The sequence below is a fragment of the Triticum dicoccoides genome, chromosome 4A, assembly GCF_002162155.2.
Source record: "Triticum dicoccoides isolate Atlit2015 ecotype Zavitan chromosome 4A, WEW_v2.0, whole genome shotgun sequence".
Taxonomy (NCBI): Eukaryota; Viridiplantae; Streptophyta; class Magnoliopsida; order Poales; family Poaceae; genus Triticum; species Triticum dicoccoides.
The window spans coordinates 613,106,333-613,114,879 of NC_041386.1; the positions used below are offsets into that span (position 1 = coordinate 613,106,333).

General features: G+C 44.2%; 1 long non-coding RNA gene across 1 annotated transcript; it reads right to left on the minus strand.

Annotated features, from left to right (window-relative positions):
- Positions 1–7,763: 7,763 nt before the first annotated feature.
- LOC119289371 lies at positions 7,764–8,272 on the minus strand. The gene is made up of 3 exons (XR_005141497.1): positions 8,244–8,272; positions 7,886–8,098; positions 7,764–7,806 (listed from the first exon to the last, which is right to left on the minus strand). It is a non-coding gene; the product is annotated as an uncharacterized LOC119289371 (long non-coding RNA).
- Between the last annotated feature and the right edge of the window lie 275 nt (positions 8,273–8,547).

Genomic DNA, 8,547 nt, shown 5'->3' on the forward strand with positions numbered 1-8,547 from the left:
TAGCGATGGGTGCGTGTCCAAAAAGTTTGAGATCCACCGGCTGAGTCAGAAAAAAGAACGCAGAACGGGGCTGACATCGTTCATATTCGATCAGTGCCGGTTGGATTGGTGGTACGAGGTGGCATGCACGAAACGTCACCAAATTTTGGGAGGCAGTGGGCATGCCCATCTTAGGGCCCCACGCAAGATTTGAACGACGTCGGACACCAAACGCACATTGCGTCACGCCCGGCCAGTGTTTTCGATGCGTTTCACGGAGAAAACCATAGGAAATTCATACAGTGCCGGAAAATTATGAAAATTTGCACGCACGATGGACCTGGCGATGGGTGCGTGTCCAAAAAGTTTGGGATCCACCGACTTACGTTAAAATTGTTGCATTAAGAAAATGCATTAATAAATTCCGACGTTAAAAAAACATCGAAGATAATGGCTCTCTTTTTGAAGAATATGCATGATCAATGTGAACCTTCACAAGCTCTTAGCAGGTGAAGACTCACATCTATCCTGCATATCCTCCAAATAGAGTCCCACAAACTGAGATGTTTATTCATTGACCGACAGAAAATTATATAAAGGAGTCAACGGCGCGCCGGCTTAGCGATGTGGTATTGAACTATAATGCATGTTTTTAATAAATGCATCGTGGGCCAGCCGGCGGTAGTTTTACGGGACGGGCCAAGTGGCCCACTATGTCGTGACCACGTCTATGACGCCGTACGTGCGTGCATGGCATGGAAACGAAGCCGCCATTACCTCGCCCCAGGACCGCCTAGCCCCGCCGCCTCCACGCACCTCCTCACCCGTCCCCGATCCGACGGTCGCACCGCCGTGGCCGTCCAAACTCCCTTCCGTCATCTGCGCGCGCGACTTGGATCTCAGGCCCGGCCGTGCCGTCTCGGCAAATTTGCCGGCACCCTAAACCCTAGGACGGGCCGTCGGCCAGCGCGCTCGTCTAGGCAGAGGGCGCGCGGCTGCCAGTACTAACCCACACCGGGTGGGGTTTGGCAACGGTGGCTGCCGGTGCTCGACGAGACGCCGGAAGGTATGGTATTGAACCGTACGTAATCTTTTTTGAATCTCGTAACTAGTTAGCTAACTGGCATCTTATTTAGAATGCAAGAATTAGGAGATGTGTACTGCTCGGTTGAGAAGTGGTGTGAATTAGTGGGAAAATTCACAGCCAGACAGCGCATGATGCTACGTGGCACAAAATTGGACTGTATGTTGAGAATTCCTTCCGTGAAAATGAGGAAAAATTTATTGGAATTTATGATTACAACGTATGACAGTACTAGAAAGCGATTTATTATTCGGCCAAATACTGACGGCCTCAGTGTGCTTAATGAAGATGTTTACGACATATTTGGGCTACGTAACGAGGGTGATGATGTCAGTAGCATGATAGCAACAGTACAACTAGATGCCAAAAAAATTGTTCCGAATCGGTTTCTAGACAAAAGAACAGGCCTAATCCTCATCGATGAGTTGATAAAAGATATTGTTGATACTCAGTCATATGATGATGATTTTGTGAGAAGGGCTGTACTAGTTCTTATGGGTACAGTCTTAGCACCACAATCCACCAAGTTTGTTCCTTATCGTTATTACAAAATGGTGGAGGACGTGAACGCTATCAAGTCATACAATTGGAACAATTTCATGTTAGAGGTGTGCATGGATGCTATTAAAAAATCGGTCGAAGATCTTGAAAAATTCAAGTGGCCTATTGGGAACTTGGCTCTTCTTCAGGTACAAGTCATTTCATAATAGTTGTATGTATATATAATTTTATGTGATATATGTGTCTGACTAGTTGTATTTACTATCATGCAGTATATATACTGGGAAAAAGTTGAGCCAATTGGTGTGGATACATTTGATCCTTTGTCTTGTGAATACCCACTAATGGTTAACTGGCCAGAAACGGAAGGGAAAAAGAGAGACGACTATGACAACATGCACGGGCGTGGCACCAGCAATGTAAGTCAATGAGTATAGTCCTTATTGGTTGCACATAGTAATTAACTATAGTTGTTATTTTTTTTATTTTTTTTTGTTGTACAGCTTGAAAACTGCGTTAGCGAAGAGTACAGACGTGCTAAGATAGCACGTGAAGGGACTGTCCCAGATGAAGAAACGAAGAAACCTAAACAGAAAGGTGGTGGCAGGAGTAGAAAGCCAAGTACGTCAGGGGTTTCATCTAACACGACTAACAGTATGGACCGTGTGATGACATACATAAAGCTACTTCACAAGGAGGTTCTCAATATACCCGAAAGATGTGCACAGGTAATATAAAATTTATATTAAACATGTTTTAGTTGTTCAAGTACTTATCATGTTTCATTTGTGTTTGTAGATGGTAATGGAAAAGTTGAACACGGAAGGTGTGCTGTACAAACCCAATAAGAGGGACACCAATGACGAATTTGATAATGTAGATGAAGAAGTTGGGATGGAGAATGGCAAGTACAAGTCATCAAAATATTGGCTAGATATTGATTCACCTACCGACGTGGAGCTAGTAACATATTTCACGGATTTCAATGATTCCTACGTGCCCGTTGATGACACGGGTGCTCCGGCGACGACACCGGGTAAAGGTGACGCTACTGATCCTTTCATTATAGAGGATAATGGAAAGTCTCCATGTTCGTCATCAACTGTACGTACAAAAGACTTTTCGTATATGTCCCGAACCCCGCAGAATGCTTATATTTCTGGTGAGTCTATGGGTGGTTTGTCACCAACAAAGTCTGAAGACATGTCTGAGAGTTTCCCGGCAAAGAGCAACATAGGTAATGGTGAAGGCAGCGAGGACAATGAAGGTAAACGCAAACGAAATCCGTCGAAATATTGTCTATCCCCGTACGACCTTCTCATTACCCGGAACAAACGTGTTAAAAAAAGTAAGTCAAGTACTACTTTATAATTCGTTCACGCGTTATGTAAATTTTTTATTATTTTTAACGAATGTAGCTGCATTGTTTTAGATCTGTTTGCATCGTCGCCACATTCAATTCTGGCAAGTTCCCTTAATATGACTCTGGATCACATAGAGGCAGCCAGAGTTTTTGTTGAGACTCTCGCATCGACAAAGAAGCATGCACACCGAACCGTGGTCGATATGCCGCCACCAGATGGGGACATATGCACGCCAGCTATGCTTCACGATGTCCTGACTTTTAAATGGTTGAATGGCGCTGTAAGTATGAGTTTGGTTTTAACAAAACTCTCATTTATACTTCACAAATTGACCTCATTTTTTGTTTATGTATGCAGATAATCAATGCATATTGTAAACACTTACAACACCGTGATTTCTCTGATTGTTTCATATCAACAACGTGGTTCCCCAAATTTATGTTGGGTAGGGCTAGGGGAAAGACCAAGTCAATTAATGATTTGGATTCTGAACATGTTACAAAGAAAGCAAAAGTCCTCGCAAGAGTAATGGATGAGTATTTCAGACGGGACAAGGTATTCCTTTCATATTTATTTGTTTTTGTTAGTCATTATTATTTAATTGCACTAACATCATTTGCTTACTATATAGGCGTATTTTCCTATGCACGTTAATGATAATCATTGGATAACCATAGTGATGCACACCGTCAAGGAGGAGTTTCAAGTTCTTGACTCAAATTCTAAAGGCGCAATAAGCAAAAGAATTCGCAGTATGATTGCCACCCTGGTACGCTATAATTGTCACACTCCCATTCAGAACATTATTGAGTCATACATTAAATTCTGGTTTGTTAATTTGTTTCATAGAGCTGAAATTTCTAAAGATATTATGGAGACCAACTCTACTCTTGAATAAAAAAAATTCCAGATGTCTCATCGTGGCCAATTAATGAGTATAAAATGCCGAGACAACATGATGGGTAAGTTAAATGAATACAAGAAAGTGCATGTTATATCCTAAGCTGATCACACACATGTTTATTGCAGAGTGTCTTGTGGACTTTTTGTGATGTGGTGCATAAAATACTGGGACGGAGATCGCTGGACACATGAATTTGACCAGCAAGAGATTAATGAGTCAAGGCCGCGTATTGTCGCGGAAATCATTTTTTCTGAGGTCAACAGATTAGAGAAAGTGAAGATGAAAATTGTTAAAATCATGGAGAAGGAGTAGGTATTAGCATTGGTAGGGTTTTAGTCCCGTAGAAGGTTTCCCTACCGTTGCTGGATACTGTGATCGATTGTAATGCGACATGGCACTGGGATAGTTTTCGACAATTTTTCACGTTTTATTTATTGCTTTCGTGAGACACTAAAAATTTAAGTGCGTGTGGGCAAGTAATATTTTTTCTGTCCTAAAATGTATCAGTTTGCCTCTGCGATATTACATGTACTATTGTTGTTGTTCCTACTCGCGGCGGTCATTTTTTTATTAAAAAATATGCCCGCCGTCCTGAGTTGGTGCGATGTGGATAAAAGCTGCACAATTTCTCACGTCGATTCTGGTGGCAGCAGCAGCGATCGGTCCGACGAATATTCCAGCCCGTGCGGTGGCCGACAACCGAGCCAGTGGCGGGCCCGCGCAGTGCAGGTAGTGCAGGCTGGCGCCATTCGTCCTGCGCCACGGGGCGGGTCTGCTGGCCCAGCAGCCGGCCGACCGACCAGCCGCGCGCCGGGTGGCACACGTCTCGTCCCGCCCCAGCCAGCGGCACACATGCAACGATCCCGAGGGAGAATATGGCAATCTGTCGGCCCATAAACGACGCGCGTCGGGCGCGTGGGCCGATCCTCTTCGTGTGCGTATACGGACGCTGGCGCTTTGTGCCGAGTAGGTTTAGTCCCACCTCGCCCGCGGAGAGACGCGTCGACCGGTTTACATACCCGCGTCTTCGCCTTCTCACAAGCTCGCTACAGAACATGATGCCCTGTTGTGCGCCGTGGCCTCCCCGCTCGGCGGCCGAAAGGCCTCGCCAGAAGGCGTAGTAGTTTACCGTCCGCGCGCGCGCCCGGCCACTGCTGGGGCTTTTTTTTTACAAAACAATTGTCACATACATTACATTTTAAAGATCTTCATAAGTTTACTATGTCATTACAAATATAATATGTTTCACACAAATATAATATGTTTCACACATAATAATATAAATCGCATGTCTCATAACATTGAGCAAGGTGGCATAAACATTAACTCAAAGTGCCATGTCTATTATTCTTAAACAAATAAACTGAAAGTGCTAACGACTTTCATCAAACAAGGTGGTTTAAAGAATAAACTCAAAGTGCCATGTCTCTTATTCTTAAACAAATAAATTGAAATTGTCAGTGCCTTCAACTGATTATGAGTACTTCATCTTTATGCCCGGTTCCTACATAACAAATTGTAAACAAATAATCAGACAATTATGAAGACAAAACCAAAAAATAGTTGAAAAAATGAAAAAGTTACTTTTCATTCTCAGGGCACGTTTGCCGTCTATGGCCCTCTTTCTTACAAATGCCACAAAGAGGATCGGGTTTTTTCTCAGAAAATGATTTTGGTCTTCCATTCTTTGTAACATATGCATCTTTCTTTGCCCGCCCTGTCCTGCTCTCTTTAGGGGCGCCCTTCGTGGAAACTTTCACGGGATCACCTATGACATCAACATGTTGTTCCGGCTGATGTGGATCCTCATGCACATTTCTTGTACTACCAACAGCATCATCATCAGGGACCTTTTTCTTCGCTATTATATTCTGCAGCACTGCATCAACTCATCATAGACGAATGGATCATTTGAAGCAACATGAAAAGCTTCAGCTCCTGTTATACTAAGTTGACTATAGCGAGCACGCTGCTCTGCCCCTGTCCAACCCCAGCCAAACAAGTCGCTCTTTCGCTGTGCAGGCAGCCCACCTCTCGCAACTTTCGACATCCTCTTAAGGATGCAACACTTAGGTATTTTAGATTTTTTAAGATGAACCAACACATACAGAATGTGTTTGCAAGGCAATCCTTTCCGAAGCATTCGTCCACAACTGCAGTCTATCGTATTCTCAGAGTTTTCAGCTCGATAATTCACGCTGAACTGAAATTTCCGGTTATTTCTCCATGTCATGATGAAGGTGTGGCAGTCAACTCCCACTAGCGTCTCAAAAATCTCAAGTTCTCCCATCTTCTTCAGATCTTGTTGAAGAATATAAAAATTGGAATGAGTGAATACTTCGGCGGCATGCTTCTCAATATCCTTATATTCTGTGACTGATGGTGGCAATGACTGATTTGAAACACAGTCATCATGCGCCTCGTTCTCACGTAGTCGGACTATGCAATTCTTATAATGCACAACTAGGTCAACAATAGTCATACCGTCGTCCAAGTGCAGGTGAAGACAAGAGTTAAGACTTTCACTCCTTTGATTACTGCGCATACCCAGAAAAAAACCATCTGACAGATATGATGCTGCCCACAGACTCCTCTTCCTGTACATCCTACTCAGCCACTCTTCTGTTTTATCAGTCTTCCATTTACGGACGAAAGCGTGCCATCTTGCCTCAAAGTTGGCTGGAGAGGTGGAGTAGTACAAGAGTGCCCTGAACTCACTTAGCGATTTGTAAGTAAGGTGCATCTGTATGTTTTTTTCCACGTGCCATGAGCAGAGACGGTGCAACACATCAACCAAAACCAACCGAATAGCTCGTATCATTGCAGCGTCTCCATCTGTGATGATTGACCTTGGCTTTTTCTGACAACTGGCCTTCAGGAATGTCCGAAGCAGCCACACGTACGTCGCTTCGGTCTCGTCGGACACAATGGCACAACCAAAAACTGTGGTGCAACGGTGATTGTTTACACCAACAAAGGGGATGAACGGCATACCATATCTGTTCATCTTATACGTGCTGTTGAACACCGTCACATCTCCATACAATTGATAGTCCCGCCGCGACTGTGCATCGTACCAGAACATGCTCTTCAAACGGCCCTCCTTATCGAGCACGTACTCAAAGAAAAACTCTGGATCCTTCTCCTTTCTGCTCCTCATAATCCCGATTGCCGTGTTAGCATCACCCTTCGCAATCAGCTTCATTTTTTCTGGGCAACATAGATTGTACACGTCTCCTCTCAGAAACCCACACTTATCATACGAGCCATACCTGCTAATGAAGTTCTCAACGATGATATGCTTTCTGATCCCAGCTCCTTCCATCGCCAAGATCTCAGCTATTTGGTGATCTCCCATCACTCGATGTGACCGCAGAAATACCACCTCATCTGGTCTAGCCAACAAATGGTTGTGATCATCCATAAAAGCTGCCACGAACCAAACTCCACGTCCTTTGTCCAACTTCACGACTAAATGTGCGCCACACTCGCAACGAGTCTCTGGTCTTAGCCTGCGTGTACGGCCCTCCGGGTTTAAAAATTTACTGAGACGTTTTCCTGCCCTCGAGCAAACGTATCTCCTATACCGAACAGTGGTTGAAAGTCCTTTTCCTCGTTTCACCTTATCTTTTCTGATACTGAATCCACGGTCTTTGGCGTAGTTATTATAGAACATGTGAGCCTCCCATTGTGATGCAAATGTCATACACATAACCTTCAACTGTGTCTCCAGCGCACGTTGCTGGATTTCAGCTTCCTCAATGTCCATATTAGCTCCATCCTCATGCTCATATCCATCTTCACCACTCCAATCATCAAAGTTAGCCTAAATTATTCCACATAAGCAAGTGTAAGTTGTCATAACCATTTTTTTATTATTCAATGACATCTTAAATTTTGGACCGAACCTGGTTTATGTTATCCCCGAAAGATTCAACACCATGATTTTCCTCGTTCTGAACGTCAATATCCTCCTGCACATAAAAAAATCATATGCACGTGTAAGTACCATATGGTTCTTCATCCGATGAAAAGAATGTACATGACACTTACGTTTTCACTACAAGCACCCTCCTCCTTCTTTTCAAAATCCTCTTCAGGTAAATTATCGTACGACGACCAGGATTCATTGTCGCTGCCATCATCATCATCTTTACTATCATTACCATTCGTACGATCAACACTATCGCTACCATCCCAACTCGTGTCCAAAAACAGATCCGTAAATCCAGTTTCTTTATCCATTAAATGATCTCTCAACCAACACTGCAATATTATAATAAAAAATTGATCTATCAATTTTAAATCAAATTAAATATACTACGATCATACAGATGAGAAATTCTTATCTAACAAGTGATTGCACATAATTATTTACAGATTCAATCTTTTGACGAACTAGACGGCTTACATGGCATGCACGTGCACTTCGGCTGGCCTGCGTGGCTGCGGACGGCGAGGACGTTCCCGGAGAGGTTGATCACCGAGTTGCGGGCGGCGACGGTGTCCACGTAGGCCACGTCACCGTGACGACCTGCACGGAGGCGACATCACATACGGCGGGCGACTCCAAGATCTGTCCGCGCCGGCCAGATCCCGGGTAAAGACGGGGAGAAGGCGGCGATCAGCCGAACGGGAAGACGTTGGAATTGGCAGCGTGATCACGTCTAGATCGGCGGGGAAAGGCGGCTATCGGCGGGTAAGGGCGGCGATCG